Raw genomic sequence first — 21194 nt, forward strand, 5'->3', positions numbered from 1 at the left:
GATTGAAGATCCATGAGTACAGACTGGGTAAATGGGTGGCGCCTTTTTCACCACTAGTAGGATGCCTATGCGCACCTAACAGCCCTGGAACAATCAACCACAGTAGCCTAGCAGCGCCATCTAGTGGAGAGCAGAGGTGTTACACGAAGCCCCGCCCAACTGGGCCAACTTTCCTCTTCAAAAACAAAAACCTCATCCCCAGCTTAATTTATGGACTACAAAGAGCTACATGGACTGATCTGTATGGGAAAATGAAGCCATTTCAGTCCTACTTCAATCTGTGAACAGTTTTATCTATTCATTTTTTTTCTTTTTTTCTCTCTTTTCCTTTTTCTTTTTTAGAATTCTTTTCTTTTTCTTCAATACAGAAAGAAAAAAATTCATTTTATTTTCAATTTTTATTAAATATATATGTCTTTAGTTTTTATTAGTAAATTTTTTTCCTTGTGTAATTTTTTTCAAAATCTACTTTACTTCCATCATTTTATTTTAATCTACTTCAGTGTACTCACCTTTTCAAATTTTCAAGCAATTTCCTTTTTTTCTTTCTTTTTCTTTTTTCTCTTTTTCATGTCTTTTTTTCTTGAATGCAGAAAAACAGAAAAACTTCATTTGTACTTTAAAATTCTTTTAAAATATTTTATTTAATTTTTATTACTATATTTTTTGCTTTTATATTTTCTTTTTCAAATTCTATCTTACTCCCATCATTTTATTTCAACTACTACAGTGTATTCACTTTTACAAATTTTCAAACTATTTCTTTTTTTTATCCTTTTACTCTTATTCATTTCTTTCTTTTTTCTTAAATACAGAAAACTAAAACATTCATATTTCTTATTAACTTTAATTAAAATTATTTTTCTATAATTTTTATACTATATTCTCTACTATTGTGTATAATTTTTTCAAATTCTATTTTACCCACATCTTCTCATTTTAGTCTACTTAAGTGTAATCATTTTCTCAAAATCTCAAACGATTTCCATCTTTTTTCACCCTCCCCCCCTTTGTTTTCATTTCTCTAATCTGTCAAACCACGTTAACACCCAGACCAAAACACACCTAGGGTCTAGCATCATCTATTCGAAGTGTGTGTGTGTGTGTGTGTGTGTGTGTGTGTGTGTGTGTGTGTGTGTAATTTTTGATTTTTATGTTATTTAATTTTAATTTTTTTTAATTTCAATTTTCCTACTTCTTTAATTCCTTTTCTCCCTTCAAATGACAAAATAAAGGATTTCACCCCAAAGAAAGTCAAAGAAATGACAGCCAGGGATTTAACCAACACAGATACAAGAACCATGTCTGAACCAGAATTTAGAATCATGATAACAAGAATACTAGCTGGAGTCAAACATAGATTAGAATCCCCTTCTGCAGGGATAAGAGAAGTAAAAAATATCCAGAATTAAATTTAAAATGCTATAACGGTGCTGCAATCACAGATGGATGCAGTGGCGGTAAGGACGAACAAGGCAGAACAGGGAATCAGTTTTCTGAGAACATAGTGCACAAGCTTATAGAGAATACAGAAGCAGAAACAAAGAGGGAGACTAAGACAAAAGAGCATGATTTAAGAAGTAGAGAAATCAGTGACTCATTAAAAAGGAAAAACATCAGAGTCATAGAGGACCCAGAGGAGGAAGAGAGAGAAATAGGGGTAGTAAAGTTATGTGAGCAAATCATGGCAGAAACTTTCCTAAACTGTGGAAAGATACAGACATCAAAATCCAGCAATCACAGAGGACTCCCATTAGATTCAACAAAAACTGACCATCAACAAGCCATATCATACTGAAATTCACAAAATACTCAGGCAAGGAGAGAATAATGAAAGCAGCAAGGGGGAAAAAAGTCACTAACCTAGAAGGGAAGACAGATCAGGTTTGCAGCAGACCTATCCACAGAAACTTGGCAGGCCACAAAGGAGTGGCGAAATATATTCCGTTGGCTGAACTGAATACGGCTGAAATAGAAAAATACACAGCCAGGAATTCTTTACCCAGCAAGGTTGTCATTCAAAAATAGAAGGAGAGAGAAAAAGTTTCCCATACAAACAAAAATTAAAGGAGTTTGTGACCAGTAAACCAGCCCTGCAAGAAATCTTAAGGGTGGCTCTCTGAGGGGAGAAAAGATGAAAATTACATATACATACCTATAAATTATACTATATAATATAATAAAATATAATAATATGATATGAATGATTATAATTTGATATAATATAATATAATATGATATGATATGATATGATATGATATGATATGATATAATATAATATAATATAATATAATATAATATAATATAATATAATATAATATAATATAATATAATATAATATAATATAATATAATATAATATAATATAATATAATATAATATAATATAATATAATATAATATAATATAATATAAATGCAAAAATATGTATACATATACATACATATGTATATGTATACATATATGTATATATGTATATATGTACATATATATGTATATACACATATATATGTGTGTGTTTACATATATATACACACACCAAAAGGAACCAAAGACTAGAAAGGACCATAGAACACCACCAGATACTCCAACTCTACAAGCATCATAATGGCAGTAAATGCATATCTTTCAGTACTCACTCTAAACGTCAATGGACTCAATACTCCAATCAAAAGATATGGTGGATAAGAAAACAAGATCTATCTATATGTTATTTACAAAGGACCCCCTTTAGACCGAAAGATCCCTTCAGATTTAAAATAAGGAGGTGGAGAAGGCAGGAATAGCCATACGTCCATCAGACAATCTAGACTTTAAAATAAAAACTGTATCAAGAGATGCAGAAGGGCATATATCATAATCAAGGGGTCTATCCACCAACAAGACCTAAAAATTGTAAACAGTTATGTGTCAAATGTGGGGACCAGCCAAATATATAAATCAATTAAAAACAAACATAAAGAAACGCATCAATAGTAATACCACAATAGGAGGAGTCTTTAACACCCCACTAGCAGCAATGGACAGATCATCTAATCAAAAAATCAACACAGAAACAAAGGCTTTGAATGACACACTGGACCAGATGGACTTCACAGATATATTCAGAATAGCTCATCCTAAAGCATCAGAATATACATTCTTGTCCAGTGCGCATGGAACATTCTCCAGAATAGACCATATACTGGGAAACAAATCTGCCCTAAGTAAGTACAAAATGATCAAGATCATACCGTGCATATTCTCAGACCACAATGGTATGAAACTCAAATCAACCACAAGAAACAATTTGTAAAGGTAACACATTCTTGGAGACTGAAGAACATCCTACCAAACATTGAATGGGCTAACACAGAAGGGAAAGAGGAAATTAAGTATACGGAAGTCAAAGAAAATGATAGCACCACAACCGAAACATCTGCGATGCAGCAAAGGTGGTCATAAGAGGAACGTATATAGCAACGCAGGGCTTCCTAAAAAAGGAAGAAAGATCTCAGAGACACAACCTAACCTTATGCCTTACGAGCTGGAAAACAACAGCAAATAAAACCCAAAAACACCAGAAGACAGGAAATGACAAACATTAGAGCAGAAATTAATGTTATCAAAACCAAAAACAAACAAACAAACAAACAAACAAAACAGTAGAACAGATCAATGAAACCAGAAGCTGGTTCTTTGAAAGAATTAACAAAATTGATAAACCACTAGTCAGTTTGATCAAGAAGAAAAAGGAAAGGAACCAAATAAGCAAAATCAAGAATGAAAGAGGTGAAATCACAACCAACACAACAGAAATACAAACAATAATAAGAGAATATTATGAACAATTATATGCCACTAAAATGGACTATATGGAAGAAATGGACAAATTCCTAGAAATATATACACTACCAAAGCTGAAACAGGAATAAATAGAAAATGTAAACAAACCCATAATCAGTAAGGAAATCGAATTAGCAATAAAAAAATCTGCCAAAAAAAAAACACGATTCCAGGGCCAGATGGTTTTCCAGAGGAATTCTACCAAACACTTAAAGAAGAGTTAACACCTATTCTCTTGAAACTGTTCCAAAAAAATAGAAATGGACAGAAAACTTCCAAACTCTTTCTATGAAGCCAGCGTTACCTTGATTCCAAAACCAGACAGAGACCCCACTAACAAAGAGAACTATAGACCAAATTCCCTGATGGACATGGATGCAAAGTTCCTCAACAAAGTATTAGCCAAACGGATCCAACAATATTAAAAAAAAAAATTATTTACCACAACCAAGTGTGATTTATACCTGGGATGCAAGGCTGGTTCAATATCCACAAAATAATTAACGTGATTCATCACATCAATAAAAGAAAGGACAAGAACCATATGATCTTCTCAATAGGTGCAGAGAAAGCTTTTGAATAAATACAGCAACGTTTCTTGATAAAAGCTCTCAAGAAAGTCGGGATAGAAGGAGCCTAACTCGAGATCATAAAAGCCATATTGAACGACCCAACGCTAATATCATCCTCAAAAGGGAAAAACTGAGAACGTTCCCCCTAAGGTCAGGTAAAGACAGAGATGTTCTCTATCTCCACGATTATTCAACAGAGAATTAATTGGAAGTCTTAGCCTCTGCAATCAGGCAACACAAAGAAATAAAAGGCATCCAAATCAGCCAGGAGGAGGTCAAACTTTCACTCTTCACAGATGACATGATACTTGATATGGAAAACCCAAAAGATTCTACCCAAAAACTGCTAGAACTGATCCATGGATCCAACAAAGTTGCAGGATATAAAATCAATGCGCAGAAATAGGTTGCATTCCTATACACCAACAACGAAGCCACAGAAAGAGAAATCAAGGAATTGATCCCATTTACAGTTGCACAAAAACCCCTAAGATACCTAGGAATAAATCTAACCAAAGACGTGGAAAATCCATACACTGAAAACCATCAAAAGCTTATGAAAGCAATTGAAGAAGACACACAAAGAAATGGAAAAAGATTCCATGCTCCTGGATAGGAAGAACATCTATTGTTAAAATGTCGATACCACCCAAAGCAATCTACATATTCAACGTAATCCCTATCAAAGTAACACCAACATTCTTCACAGAGCTAGAACAAATAACCCTAAAATTTGTTTGGAACCAGAAAAGACCCCGAATACCCAAAGCAATCTTGAAAAAGAAAACCAAAGCAGGAGGCCTCACAATCCCAGACTTCAAGCTATCGTTGATGATACAAAGCTGTAATCATCATCGCGACAGTATGATACTGGCACAACAACAGACACTCAGATCAATGGAACAGAATGGAGAGCCAGAAATGGACCAGCAAACATATGTCCAACTAATCTTTGACAAAGACGAAAGAATATCCAATGGAATAAAGACTGTCTCTTCAGCAAGTGTTGCTGGGAAAAGTGGACAGCGACATGCAGAAGAATGAACTTAGACCACTTTCTTACTCCATACACAAAAATAAACTCAAAATGATGAAACACCTAAATGCAAGACAGGAAGCCACCAAATCCTCGAGGAGCAGCAGGCAAAAGTCTCTTTGATCTTGGCCCCAACAACTGCTTACTCAACGTGTCCTCTAGAGAGAAGGGAAACAACAAAAAAGAACTTCTGGGACCTCATCAAAATAAAAACGTCTGTACAGCATAGGAAACAATCAGCAAAACTAAAAGGCTAGTGAAAGAATGGGAGAAGATATTTGCAAGCGACATATCAGATAAAGGGTTCGTATCCAAAATCTATAAAGAACTTATCGAACTCAAACCCCCAAAAAGCAAATGATCCACTGAAGAAGTGGGCAAAAGACATGAATAGACCCTTCTCCAAAGAAGACATCCAGATGGCCAACTGACACATGAAAAAATGCTCGATTTCATTCATCATCAGTGAAATACAAGTCAAAACCACAATGAGACACCACCTTACACCTGTCAGAATGGCTAACATTCGCAAGTCAGGCAACAACAGATGTTGGTGAGGATGCAGAGAAAGAGGATCTCTGTTGCATCATTGGTGGGAATGCAAGATGGTGCAGCCATTCTGGAGAACAGTATGGAGGTTCCTCAAAAACTAAAGTAGAACTACCCTGTGAGCCACCAATTAACGATATCCAAGGGATACAGATATGCTGTTTCGAAGGGGCACATGCTCCCCAATGTTTATAGCAGCACTATCAACAATAGCCAAAGTATGGAAAGAGTCCAAACGTCCATCGATGCGTGAATGGATAAAGGTGTAGTGTGTGGGTGTGTGTGTGTGTGTGTGTGTGTGTGTGTGTATAAAAAACATATATATATATACATATATATACATATGTATATGTATATGTATATACATATATACATATATACATATATACATATACACATATACACATTCACATACACATATACATATACATACACATACACGTAAATATATACATATACATATACATATACATATACATATACATATACATATACATATACATATACATATACATATACATATACATATACATATACATATACATATACATACTACATATAAATGTATGTATATGGTGACAGATTCCCCAGAGGCAGAAAAAAGGAGACAGAAGTTTATTGGAGTCTTGGGTCTGGACAATGGGGGAGGGAGAGGCCATCTGTCATGCAGTGGAGGTGCGGGGCTGTCTTCCAGGAGGAACGTGAGCAGGCAGGGCTCATGGCTGTTTTGAGTCAGGTCGCCCGATGGACCTGTTTGTGTTCAGCCAGGAAGTGGGGGGTGGCCACTGTGGGCCCTTATCCCTTTACTCGGGTTTCCACTGCTCTAGTTGGTGGCGCAAAAGCGACCTCTGCCCACAGCCTCTGCCCCGTGGACACAGCACGCCGTCCCTGGAGGATGGTCACTCGGCCCAGAGTCAAAGCTTGATAGCCAGGGATGCGCAGGCTGCTGTCTTGATGGAGGAGGAGCAAGAACACGGCTTCTACTGGATCTAAGCTGCGTGGGGCCCACGCTGCTCCACGCCATTGTTCAGAGCTGTTGGCAGGGAGCCGCGGGTTCTCTTTCCTCTGCTTCCCTCTCTTCCTGAGCGCTCCAAGGGGCTGAGTCCAAGCCTGGCTTTGCAGGGCACTGCACAGAACTCGGGCTCCTGAGATGCAAAACACAAAGGCAGTGGAGAGGACTAGAAGCAGCCTGCGACTACCTGCCGTGCGTGGCTGGGGCCCGGGCACCTTCCCTGGCCTTTGAAAACTCCAGCCCACGCGGTGCAGCCAGGACACATGCCTTCCTGTTGTGGTCTCTGATCCAGTGCTGGAGGGCTCCTAGCCAGCCCTCCTGTCTGTTGAGCATGATGACATGGGAAACAAGCATAAGTAAACTTGAATGGAAAGCAGGAGACTCTAGAGGAGGACGTGCGCAAGGCAGGCCCATTGCAGACCTTTGAGCGGGAGAACACCAGGCGCCTCTTTGAAGGTTTGGCTTAGAGGGAGTTGTCTTATTGCCTCTTCTGCCAGAGAAGACCCCTGTGTCCCCTGCTGGACATGTGCAGAGTGAGCTGGGCCCTTCAGGTTTTCAGACCACGAGGTCAAACAAAGCCACTTCCTGAGGGCCCACCCAAGGTCTCCTTGAGCAGGGGCAGCATCTCTGCCCTCCCAAGGCTTCCAAATCTTGGTAGCCATGCCTCCCAAGGCTTCCAAGGCTTGGGAGCCACGCCTCCCAAGGCTTCCAAGGCTTGGGAGCTATGCTTCCCAAGGCTGCAGCGTTCTGCTGTGTGGCACTCGCAGCCACTCTCACCAGCCGGCTCCTGGTGACAGCCAGTCATACTCCAGTGAATTCCTTCCATGTTGCCCAGAACATCTTCAGAGTGAAGTAACAGCACACATACAACTAGGCGTTCACACTCAGGCTTCTTCCGGGCTGGCGATCCAAGGACCTGCTGGAAGGAAGGGAGATTGCTTTGCCCTTTGGAGAAAAATCCTTCTTGCTCAAGGAGCAGGGGGAAGTTTTTGACAGCGTCTGCTTCTGCAGAGGCATCTCGGCAAGACCTTTGTTAAAACGTATTTCTCGTCTTTTTTTAATGAGATTTGGTTCAGGGAGATCATGTGGGGGAATGAAAACTCTGCTTTGGAAGGCAGTTTGAAGAGCTGGCTGGGGCTCGGTGACAAGGGACTCGGAAGCTGTTGTCAGGTATTTGGGCTACACTGGATGGTGGGTGTCGGGGGACAGAGCCACTGGGTGGGTGATCCCGCAGAGGGTGGCTAGCTAGAGAGGAGCACTGAGGGGTCCACACAACCCCTCGCCCCCATGAGCCACCCCGGGATCTCCATAGCATCCTAGCTGAAAACCTAGTCTTTGTGGCTGGAAAGCTTGGATTTGAGTCCGAGCATGTGACCTTGGGCAAGCCTCAATTTCTCCATCTGTGAAATGAGGAAATCATCACAAGTTGTGGGGGGAGTGAGTGGGGTCACCCGTGCAGAGAGCTCGGTGCACAGTGGCCTTGCTCAGGCCAGGCCGGGTTCCTTCAGCTCTGGGGTTCTGCTGAAGGCCGTGGTGCGTCCATGCTGCCCCTCTGTCCTGGGAGGTTTGTTTTCCACAGCCTCCCCCCCCACCACCGCCATTCTCCAAGGCTGATGAAACTTAACCCGTAGATTGTTCAGAGCAGCGTTGCATAGAAGTGGACATACCTCCAATGTCCATCAACTTATGAATGGGAATTGCAAATAATATAATGTGATAATACATGGTGAAACCTATCTTGGGTTTGACGGCATTGTTTCAACAGAACAGAAGTGTTGTTCCTATACGCCACCTGAGGAGCCCTCTCCCCCTGCTCCTGGCCCCCACCCTCCCTCCTTCTACCTCCTTTCTGTCTCTGGAACATTCCCTGAGGTGCCCTGATGCACTTGGCGGTCGCTCTGCTGGAGAGGCCCACACTCGCTGGCTGAAAACCACGTCAGTGGTTTATTCTGGGAAAACCACATTCAGCATTTGCTTCCAAGGGTGAGCGGCCTTAAGTAATCCTATCTGAAGCCCCCTTTGCTGGAAGGAGTTGACTGACAACTCATTCTGTCTCAGACACTGAGATTGATTGCCTGAGAAAGACCAGGAAATCCCACAGGAAGGCCTGTGATGGGGCAACTGTCGAACTCAGTGACTGCACAGGCACACCGAGCAGGTGTCGACTGGGCTCACTGGGAAGCGTCGGATATGAAACGGCTGCACAGTGCAGCACGCACGTGCAAAGTGCAAAGCTCAGGACTACATGATTCAGTGAGAAGACATAGATGGGAAATTACTGGAGCTGAAATTTTATTGCAAAGTTGTTTATCTTTGTTATTACTTTCTGAATCCTTTTGTGCTTTTTGTTCACGGCAGTGGATAGAGGCACTCTTACTTACACTTTAAGCAGAGATTAGGAGGGAAAAATATTCCTCACGGCACCACAAAATACCAGAGTAACTCTCAGCCAGGCCTGTGATTTCTCTCATTACAATGAAATATCTAGAAATTGAAATAACAATAATAAAAACTTTTTTTGTAGTCCTTTTGCACAGACCGTTCACGTGATTTCCGTTTGATGCCAGTTAGCATTTCTTATTACAATAATAATGGTGAGAACAGGCTCCCAGAAAGATGTGGCCTGGGACTCCTTCACTTTGGTTTCCAGCTTGTTGTGCAGGGATCCTGGCCAACTTCTGAGAGAAGACGACCCCTGGACAGACCGCTAAGGTGATGTGATGTTAATAACAGGGATGATTCATGTTTTACTTTTTCATAAAGCTGATTACTTTTCAGAATCATAGTCTACATCCTTGGATTATTTAAAATCGCATGCAATTTTTATTAAAAGGGAAACTAATTTTGTGAACTGAAGAAATATACACTTGAACATAGGCATACATAAAACATCTGGAGTTTTAAGTATTAACAAAGGTGTGGGTTTCTTATATTCATTCTTCTTGCAGTTATTTCCTGCTGCAATCAGAGTAAGAAGAAATACATCTTCTTTTTTAATTCTCAGCGTTGCTGTTCAGGTATAACAGTTCAGGAGTGTTGTCAGTAAGGCCTGTCGACCAGCTTACCTAGGCAGGCACTCGGGAGCTCACTGGAAATGAAGATTCGTGGGGTGCCTGGCTGGGGCTCAGTAGGTAGAGCACGTGACTCTTGATCTCAACAACATGTTGGATGTAGAGATTACTTAAAAATAGAGTCTTTTTTTAATGTTTGTTCATTTTTGAGAGAGACAGAGAGACAGACAGAGAGGGAGGGAGGGAGAGAGAGATAGTAGGAGTGAGCAGGGGTGGGGCAGAGGGAGAGGAAGACACAGAACCCAAAAGAGGCTCCAGGCCCTGAGCTGTCAGCACAGAGCCCAACATGTGGCTTGAACTCACAAATGGTGAGATCATGACCCGAGCCGAAGTCAGAGACTGAACCGACTGAGCCACCCAGGCAACCCAAAATGAAATCTTTTTAAAAACATAAGAAATGCACATTCTTATCCCCTCCCTGGACCTGAGTGTCTGGGACCAGTAACCTGTGTTAACCATGCTCGTCATCCTGGTGATTGATGAGGGCTTTAGAGATGCAGAGGTCACTTCCTTGTTAGGGTCACAGTTGGATAGGGGTTAAAACATTGTTTGGACTCAGATTGCCTGGAATCAAACCCCAGATTCAACGCCTCTATCTCTTTGCTCTGTGACCACAGAGTAAACCTTAAAATAGGAGCATGTTTATAGTGAGGGTCGGGTGTGTGTGTGGGGGGAGCATTTTCAATTGCTCTTGGACACACAACCCATTCTTCATTTAACCCAGAGGGCTCCCCTTCCCAGCACCCCACCCAGCCAGACAGATCTGACGTACATTCCAGGCAAAGAAAACCACTGTTTTCACATGTGGGCAAATAACGTTCAGAAGCTGTTGCCCTAAGTGTAAATGAGAGATGTGGATGACTGTTCGCAGAGTGAGTTTACTGCCCCAGAAACCGGATCAAATCCTCAGCAAGAATGGAGGAATGGATAGGTCTCAAAGTCAGGCAAGAGAGAGGGGAAGTGATGTGAGGCTTCTTGGGAATGAGGTTCAGGAGGCAGTCTGGGAGCCAGATTATGGCAGATTGCATATTCCACAAATGGCCATGCTGATATTTCCTGTCCCACGTGTCCTTTAAATTTTTTTTTAACATTTATTTATTTTTGAGACAGAGAGAGACAGAGCATGAATGGGGGAGGGTCAGACAGAGGGAGACACAGAATCTGAAACAGTCTTCAGGCTCTGAGCTGTCAGCACAGAGCCCTACGCGGGGCTCAAACTCATGGACCGTGAGATCATGACCTGAGCCAAAGTGGGCCGCTTAACCAACTGAGCCACCCAGACGCCCCTTTGTCCATGTGTTCTTACGGAACTCTGCCCCTGCCTCACTGAAAGTCAGTCTTGGGGCTCCTGGAGGGCTCGGTCGGTTAAGCGTCCAACTCTTGATTTCAGATCACGTCATGATCTCATGGTTACTGGGTTTGAGGTTGTGTCAGGCTCTGTGCTGATAACACAGAGCCTGCTTGGGATTCTCTCTCTCTCTCTCTCTCTCTCTCTCTCTCTCTCTCTCTTTCTTTCTCTCTTTCTCTCTCTTTCCCTTCCCTTCCCTTCCTCCCTTCCCTTCCCTTCCCTTCCCTTCCCTTCCCTCCCTCAAGCTCTCTCTCAAAAATACATAAACTTGAGAGAGATGAGTGGGGGATGGGCAGAGAGAGAGGGAGACACAGAATCCAAAGCAGGCTCTAGGCCCCCAGCTATCAACACAGAGCCCAACGCAGGGCTCAAACTCACAAACTGTGAGCTCATGACCTGAGCCAAAGTCAGATTCTCAACTGACTGAGCCACCCGGGTTGCCCCTAAAATAAGTAGACTTTAAAAGAAAAAAAAAATAAAGTCAGTCTTATGTCCCTTCCTTTTGAAATTGGGTCCGCCTCTGTGACAGCCGGGTGGGGAATGTGGCAGAAGTGATGATGCATGGCTTCTGGGACTCGTTTGGAAAAGGTGTCCAAAAGGCAGTGTCTTCTTGGTTGTGTCTCTCACTGAACATACCCCTTTGGGGGCTCAGAACTGCCACACCAGGGAGCATGAAGTCACTATGCTGGGGGAGGTGCATAGGAAAGGAGATGTTGCCGAAGCCCCAGCTGTCTCTGAGTCTCCCCAGTGCAGACTCCAGGTATGTGAGGGAAGGCGACTCTCATGGCAGCCGCCATCTGACTGCAGTCTTGCGAGAGATCCTGAGTGAGAACTGCCAGGCACAGCTGCTCCCGAGTCCCCTTCCCATGACTCCCTCTCCCCAAAACAGGGATAACAGGTGTTACTATCTTTGAAGAGCTAAGTCTCAGGGTTCATTATTAGGGAGCAGTAGGAACTGTAGCACCAATAACTTGTTTCTCTGTGGTAGGAACTGCCTCTCGGCTGGGGTCAGGAAGTGGACCATTGGTCATCCAGCTGCAAGGTCACTCATCTGTGCCTGGGACTCTGCACAGACCTCCTTCCAGCCCACCTCCTGTAGACACCGCCACGCTCCCGGGATGGAGGTAGCTGCTTGGCGATGCAGAGAACAGAAAGGCTTTGCCGCTGTCTGGGAGGAGACAAGGCGACTCCAAGTCTCCTACTTGCCTGGGGGGGGAGAGATTAGTCTGCTTCGTGTGTGTCAGAGTCACAGGGCGGTGCTTGGTTCATGGGGAGTGGTAAAAGTAGTGGCCGCAGTTACTTACTGGTTTTGTACAGCAGATGGGTACGAGGACTGTGCCGGAACACAGATTGGACAAGCGCTGACGTGGCTGCTCATGAGGCTGAGCCCAGGGAGCTTCAAGGGGGTCACACGTCCCCCTGGTGCACCAGGGATGATCTTGATGATGGTGTTGGTGGTGGTGGGTGGAGGGTGGTGTGATGTGACGTGATATTGGCTCACAGTGAGCAGTCATGAAAGAATTCTTGACACATTTTCAGTGCGAAAAGGTGGTTTTATCAAAGGCACAGGGACAGGACCCCTGGGCAGAAAGAGATGCACTGGGATTGTGAGGAGCTTTCAACTTGGGGGCAGGTAGAAATCAAGGCATTTTGCAAAATGACAGTGTTTGCATGTCGAAGAGGTCTTGCAGGATCCTGGAGGTCTGGCTTTTGTCAAGCTAAGGTGGCTTTTTGCCTCTAGCAAAGCATTAACGGTAATGCTTTACGCATTATACTTCATGCGGTCCTGAGTTCCTGTGCTCTGCCTGCCTCAAGGAGGTTGCGAGTTCTAAGGCAGTTTAATTTTACCTTCCTGTCTTTTGCCTTTGTTCTCCTTGTCAAGGATGATGATGGCGGCTAAGCTTCCTCGTTGTCCGTCACGCATCAGATGCTCGGCGAAGGGTCTGAACCACTCAGTTCTCACTGCAACGCTATGAGGTAGGTCCTACTCTTGTTCCCGTGTTCCAGGCAGGGGGAGGAGGCACTGGGGCATCACATAACTGGCCCTGTCTTATGCAGTCATGAGCTGCCCTGGGCTCCTCATTGTTAACATCTCCAAGTAGCACGTATTTCGAGGTCTGCACCGCATATATAATGTGACTTCATCTTCAAAGCAACCTTGTGAGGGAGTTGAGGAGACCTCCGTTTTTTTCTAGTTTGAAGCTACCATCCAGAAAGTTAAGTGGCATCCTCACAGTGACACTGGACATGAGGCAGAATGGTGTCCGTGGGGGTAAGTGTCAGGCGTGCCGTTTGGAAAACAGTCCAGGTGTGTAAAGGAGAGGTCGCGTGAGATGCGGCTGAAGTGAGGGCCTGAAGCGTGGAGCTGGGACTTCATTCGGGATGAAAGGGGGAGCCACAGAATGCACCCGACGTGCGTAGTTGAGGTTTGTCCCTGGTGTGGAGGAGAGTGTGGAGTGGGAGAGGAGAGCTGATGTGATGGGGTCCCAGCAGGGGCAAGGTGCCGACCTGGCAGGTCACAGGGTCTGACGAAGGACATGCTGTTCTGGAGAAGGCGGTGTCTTAGCAGCATCTCCGCTGTGGTGGAAGACACACAGAGGGGAGTAATTCTGAGCCACGCCTGAGGTGGTGAGGGTGAGTGGGCAGGAAACAAGGGGACGCCTCCACCTCCCGTCGGCCCCAGAGTCAAATGTGAAATGGCCTGACTTGCAGGGAACAGCCAACAGTGAACCACGTTTCACTTTTCTTGCAAAGAGTCTGGTAGATTTCCCACTGTTTTTTCAGATAGCGCGATGGGATCTGTGAAGGGGACACACTCACAGATCCCGTTAGGACACGCGGCACCCTGTCAGGGGCGGAGAGTTGGAGGAATCTGGTGGGGTGCATGTTGGCTGTATTGGTGAGGAGGCCAGAAAGCCAGGATGGGACACTAGGCAGACTAGAAGCCACCTCTCTTCTTGCAGCGGAGAAAAGGGTAACAAAAGGTCCACGTGTGCTCCAGCGACAAATAGTAGCTGTCATATCGGTTGTAAAATTTTGACCGTTACGTACCCCAGATTCCTCGGTGGAGTGGAATGTGTGCTCTAGAGCCAGCCAGACCTGGTTGTCTCCCACCTAGTCGCCACGTGATCTTGGGAGGTTGCTGAGATTGGCACCAGAGTCAGGTAGGTGATGCTGGACAGGTGGGAATCGGAACACTCAATACAGACGTCTTCCTGAGTCCCATCTTGGTTGTCTACAAAACGGAGGTGGGAAGAACATCCACTGCATTTGGCACCTGTGTAGATGAAGTCAGTTCTCTTAGAGGCAAACCCACTCCATTACTGCTGGAAATGTTAGTCGTAAAGGGGAGGTACAAAGGAGCAATGCTGGAAACGTTCTCGAGTAGGAGGAGGGGCTGTACTCCAAATTCTTGCACATCAGCTTCAGGGCTGATGTTAGATACAAGGAGCCGGCCACGAAGCTCCTGCAGAACATGACTTCCTGGAAAAAATAGCCCAGAGTCGCTTAGGAAGAGACACATTTCGGCCTTCTGCCAAGTTACTCACATTTCGGACAGTTCGTATTTGAATGCAAAATGGGTTTCGAACAAATTCCTTTCTTTTACCCTGACTACTTGCAGTGAGCTTGGGGTTGAACTCTGCACCTTTGAAGACCATAAGGCATTGAACCTAAATTATTATTTTTTGACACTAATTTCCCCAGACTATTTTTCTAGGGTAGTGATCTCAGTTTAACATACATTGATGAGTTTTAAGTGTTTTTCTTCTCAGAACACATTTATGGGGATGAGCAGGACATAGAACACAAGAATTCAGATTCTCAGAATTTTGAGTCATGGTGTTTGGGACAGAGTAACCAATCTGTGTGTGAGCACACGCGCGCAAACACACACACACACACACACCCACACTCCAGTCTTTACCTGCACATCTGCCTTCTCCAGGAGGAGGAGGGGAAAGGAAGCTCCTCTGTTGCTCGAGCCCTTTTGTTGATTTATCATTTATTATTTTTTAAAATGACTAAAAATGTATTTGGCCTCGTCACTCTGTTTTGGTGTAGGCTTAACCAAGGTCCTCAACCCCTGGGGAAAAGTCCTCCAGATGCCGTGTTTTTTTTTTGTTTTTTTTTCTGTTTTTTGTCCAGTTCTCACCTCAGGCACGAGCTTTTATTCATCGGCATGCCTTTGCAAAAGACTGTTGTCCCTCCATCCCTCCGAAAAACACATTTTCCTTATCAGAAATTTTAGAGATTTCCGGTTCCATTTAGTACTGAGAATGAGTAGCAGTGATGATGGCAGTGATGTCGTAGCGATGGACTCATGTGCTGAAAACTGTGACACATGTCAGGTTTCTTTTCTTTACCATAATCTGCCCAGTTCTGTTAGAAAGCCATTTGTGGGTTTGAGGTGAGTGAGGCTAACAGCCCCCTTCCCTTACCATGGGGCAGGGTGGGGGATGTGGACACATTGCCTTGTTTCTTGCTGGGCACGTGACTCCCAACTGGTTATGTGACCAGACCAGGAGTCTTTCTGTGAGGTCATTGGGTTGGTAGTGACCAGGTCTCCTCCTTGGAGGTCAGAACCAAAAGATTCATGCCATGCCCCATCCCATTTCATGGGGAGAGACAGTCTTCCTGCAAACTTCCAACAGACAGGAACCAGTATAGAGGTTCTGAAGGAGCAGACCTTGGGCGTGAGCCAATCTCAGTAGTGCTGGTGTGGGGTGAGGTGGGTCTGTTACCAGAAATAAAAGGAGAGAGCTTGAAAAACATGCGAGAAAGCCAGGAAACAGTTGTTACTTCCAAAGGGGAAGCGTTTTCTGCGGACTCCTGTTGTAAAATGAGCACCGGGCAGAGTAGCAAGGGGTGGATGGATCATCAGAGAAGAGACGAATGGATTTCAATGTTATCCCAGCAGCTTGGATGTTTCAGAAAAGGAGTTGAAAGGGTGGTAAAGAACAGGCCAGTGAGAAGCCTATGGGAGGCGGAGAAATGGCCCCCAAAGATGTCCACCGTAACCCATTGGGCCTGTGGACACGTCCTCTGCTGTGGCCCAAGGAGCACCGAGGATGGATTAAATAAGGGCCTGGGGATGGGAAGCCCTCCTGGACTGTCTGGACAGGTGCACCATTGCCTCACGGACCCTTAAACGTGGAAGAAGGAGGCACAAGAGAGGTGGGAGTGATGAGGCCAAAGGGAAAGAGGGGGTGAGAGGTGCAAGACGGACTCAATGCACCTTGAAGATGCAGGAAGGGTGCAGATTCGTGGAATGCAGGGGACCCTGCAGCCAGGACGGGCCTCTGCGGCCACCCGGCCAGCGGTGCGCTGTGCCCACAGAGTGATGGAACAGGAGAGGCCCCACCCCACAGGCCCCCAGGGGGGTGGGGCACAACCTGCCCATACTTGGTGTCAGCCACTTCTGGCCTCCAGAATCCACTGAGGTCATCTAAGCCACGATTTGAGATAACTTTTTGCAGTAGCAACAGAAAATTAGTGTAGAAAAAGACCCACATGCTATCAAATCAGGACAGAGGCGGTGCCCTGCAGACTGGCTCAGTGCGCGCCAGCCACACGGGGACCTGGCCTCCCAGAGGCTCTGCTCCTGGCCTTTCATGTAGAAGGAAAAGTGCCAGTGCCTCCCGGGGCCCGTGCTTGTTGGTTAAGATTGTTCTTTTACGGCAGTTAGCAGAGCACCTACCCGACTCCGTGCTCAGTAACTGCTCGATTGATGCAGATGAACACAGGAGAGGGAGAGACATCCCCATACATACTTTGAGATTCTCCTTCCTTTGTTAAGTAGCCCAACTAGGTCACAAAGAAATGCAGCCTGAATAGACGTTGCGGGCTAATTCCATTTTGAAGGGTTTTGGCAGCTTTCATGTTTTCATCTCTATAAAATTGTAGTGTACTGAAAGTATGTTCAAATTTCATTAGAAGGTAATGCATGAGGCCACACCTCCTTTTTCTGGACAGGAGAGGGATGCGAGGGGGGAAACAAGGAACACACCAGTTTAAAATTCCACTCCATGTGCATCCATTCTGTGACATTTGCAATAGCAGTCAGAGGCCCATGCCTTGGTTACGGTGTGGCAGCAAGTGGATAGCCAAGCCCGTTAGCCCTGGGTTGTTTCTGAATTAAAAGGTTCACCTTATAGGAGCTCATCTGTGTGCTTCCCCGCTGCACATGGCTGGATATGTGGTTTCTCCTCTGCACTGTTTTCCCCTCCCACACACCCAGTTTTTTTCCCCACTCATTTATTCTTGCCCTGTCTCTCTAGAAGGACAGGGAAGCTTGGAGTCTGGGGTTTGAGCCCCTGCTCCACCACGTACAGGGCTGTTCAGGGCTGTGTCCCCGAGCCTGGCTAGCCGCTTGACTGATGGGGTTGCTGCAGGGTGAACACAGGATTCCGGAAATGCACTTAGCAGAGTAAATGCCCCTACTCTTCTTGTCTACACTGCCTCCACAGCAGTCCTGAGAGCCTGGTGTCTTATCCAAGCTGGTGTTTTTCAATTCCAGCATCTCCTAGGTTAATGAAAGTTCAGGGACCCAGGTTCTTACCAGCCCGTCCTTTACGTTCTGACACCTGGGGTACTGCTCCTTGATTTGCTGCTGTAGTGCTAGATGTGTGTGCTTTGAAAATATCCATCTTCCTCCACCCTGCCCTGCCCTCCTCCCCACACGCTGAACATCCATGACAAACCTTCAACCTCATATCACTCACCCGGGCCAGGCTCGCGTGTGCGCCCATATAATCAGTTTCCGCTCGTTGGTTTCTTAACATAAAATCATTTTCTAACTCACTGTTACAATAACAATGATTATTCCTATTGAATCACAATTTGAGGCGCCTCACAGTGTTCCAGTGATCGTTTTGTCTCACCATTACCGTTGCTGTTAATAACTCATGAGGGATGCTTGTCATCCACTCTGATGAGCCCTGGGTCATCCACATACAGCAGTACGGCAGGAGCATTTGGGGGACTGACGTGAGTTCAGGGGCCCCTCCTCTGACCCCATTCAGGGTGTGGGTGTCCTTGATGACACCCTTGTCAGTTTCAGTTTGACCCTTAAACTGCCCCCTCCCTCCTGTCCTGTGGCCTCTGAAAATTCTCAGGCATCTCAGACCTGCCTGCAAGTTTTGTTTGGCCTGACACTGCCTCCCTTCTGAAGGGCGGGGTCAGCCGCAAGGTCAGTGAGCTGGAGGTGAGCAGGGTGGTGGGGTGGCGGTGGGGGTGCTGTGGGTGTCTTTAGAAAGAAAACCACAGGCCCCAAATAGTATCACTTCCCTGAAGTTCCCAAATGGGGGCTTAATGCCTAATCCAACTGCATTTCAGCCCCCCTAGAGATGTAGTCTGAACCAACCAGGAATGTTCCATCAGTGGCAGTGACTCTGCCACAGGGGCCTCTCCACCCACCCCCCAAAGAAAGAAGACGTCTCCTGGATCCAGGGACCCTTTGTTTCCCCCTGGACAGCAGCCTCCCTGCAACAGCCCTTCGCTGTTGCTAGTAAGTTTCTTACGTGGCCCTCCTTCTAGATGGACCTTCCTTTTTGTCCAGCTCCTTGGAGCCCCTTCTGCTTGCTTCTTGGGGTGCTACCCAATTCATGAGTCCTAAAGCCAATCAGATCTTTAAAATCTGCTCAGTTGCATTTTTGTTGTCTGGCAGTCTGTGCAAGAAGGCTCAGCCAGTGTCTCTCTGAGGCTTAGGCCACGTCAGGCATGGCCACCGAAGACCCTGAGGGACCTTTCTTGGGACGGAAGCGTCTGAGTTTGGGACTTATCTTGAGACAAGATTTGAGTGATGTTAATGCTCGTAAGGGAGCAGGGCAGGATGGGGGTCAATAATGGGTGTGCGGTTCCTCTGAGAGACCGTGGGGACAGTGTGGAGACAGTGTAGGAAACGTGTCGGCGTTGCCTAGTGGCGGCAGAGGACTGGGGCATGGGCGTGCAGTGAGCCCACCCTCCATGGTTGATGCTGGGGCAGAGATGCCTTGCAGGCAGCAGCCTTGGCAGGAGGGGGTGTGGGTGGGGCACCCTGTGGGCTGCTCCTGCCTCGCTTCCCGGCCTCCCTGCCACTTGGGGACCAGAAGTCCTGACCATAGTGTTGATAGTGGAATGTCTGCACCCCCTAAGGGGAGCCCTGGAGGAGGAGTATGAGAGTGTCCTATAAAAGCTGACCGCTTGGGAGAGCACGGGAGGGAAGAAGAGGGCTCTGTCTGTGAGCTGGCCACAGCCCTCAGACCAGCCAGGAGCCTCTGTGGGAGCAGCCAGTGGGATCAAGCCCAGGGGAGCCTACCCTCCGTTCAGGCCAAGCGTTGGAGCTTCAGACCCAGACGCTGGCAAGGGCAAGACTCTACCCTCACTGCCTCAGCTCTGTCAGGAGCTGAGCCTGCCCAAAGAGGCTGATGGAAGAGAGCAGGTCTCCGCATCCTCTCAGGGGTCATGGCAGCCCTTTGTGGCTTCTCCAAGTGGATTCCTAGGCCACCAGCATGGTCAGGGGGGTTCCAAGACGGACGGAAGTCCAGCAGTGGCAGGACGTGGTAGACGGGCACACGGGAAGAAGCCCTTTTGAGACTCAGAAATGCCTGGGTGTTTTGGGGGGTTTTGACTCGGTCACTAAGGCCACTGGAGGGGTGTCTATGCACCATCATGTGAACATGAAGGAACAACAGGGAAACCCAAACTGATGCACAGCCTGAAAGTAACACACAGGCCTCTGTTCCTCGAAATTTCTGTGGCATGAATGACCAAGGCCGAGGAATGTTCCAGAATAGAAGGTAAATAAACAGATGTGACCACAGAATACAGTTAGTGACCTTGGAATGCATTCTGTGCAGGAACAAAGTTTAATAAGGACATTTTTGGGACAGTTGATGACATTGGAATATGACCCATGGTTTAGATTACGGTGTTGTACTGGTGTTCAATTTCCTGAGGCTGGTCACTGACTTGTGAATATGTGAGAGGATGGTTTTGTCCTCAGGGTGTAGACCCTGAGCAGAACCGACAAAGGGGCATGGTATGTGCAACCGACTTGGAAATGATTTAGAAATACAGTAAAACCTTGGATTGTGAGTAATCTGCTCCGCGAGTGTTCCACGAGACGAGCAAACATTTCTAATAAACTTTAACTTGATGAAGGAGCGATGTCTTGTAGTATGAGTCGTACGTGATGCCAAACGTCATGTGGTCACAATTGAGCCAGTGGTTCTTGAAATTTGCTTTGATACATGAGTGTTTTGGATTACAAGCATGTTTCTGGAATGAGATATGCTCAAAAACCAAGGTTTTACTTTATGTACGAGTGCGCACGCATACGTATGTACATATGTAAAACCTGGCCAAGCCAAGTATTAGTGAAACGGGCTAAAAGGTCTATGGGGGTTCCTTTACTATTCTCGCAGTCTTTTGTAGCTTCGACAGTGATTGCAAGATAAAAGGTAAAGGAAGTTAGTGACCAGTTAGTGAGGCCTGGGAACACACACACACAGTGTCCACTGCATCCCATGGGAGACCAGATCCTCCACCCCTCCTGCCCAGTCTGCTCCCCCACCCCAACATGGCAGAGCCCTTAGATTGTCCACGAAGCTCAGTCTCCAACACCCGCCTTGAGCTCCACCCCTTTGGGACTCATGCTTGGAACCATGCACAGGCTTTTGTTTCTCTTCATTCACATGGCCTTGTTTTCTGCTAGCTGTGCCAACGCTGACCCTTGGTGCACCCCCAGGGTCCCCAGACAGATCAGGAGTGTCCCGCCCTACCATCTTGTAAGCCATATTTTCC

This window comes from Panthera onca (genome assembly GCF_046562875.1).
Source record: "Panthera onca isolate mPanOnc1 chromosome Y unlocalized genomic scaffold, mPanOnc1 haplotype 2 h2.ChrY_unloc_3, whole genome shotgun sequence".
Taxonomy (NCBI): Eukaryota; Metazoa; Chordata; class Mammalia; order Carnivora; family Felidae; genus Panthera; species Panthera onca.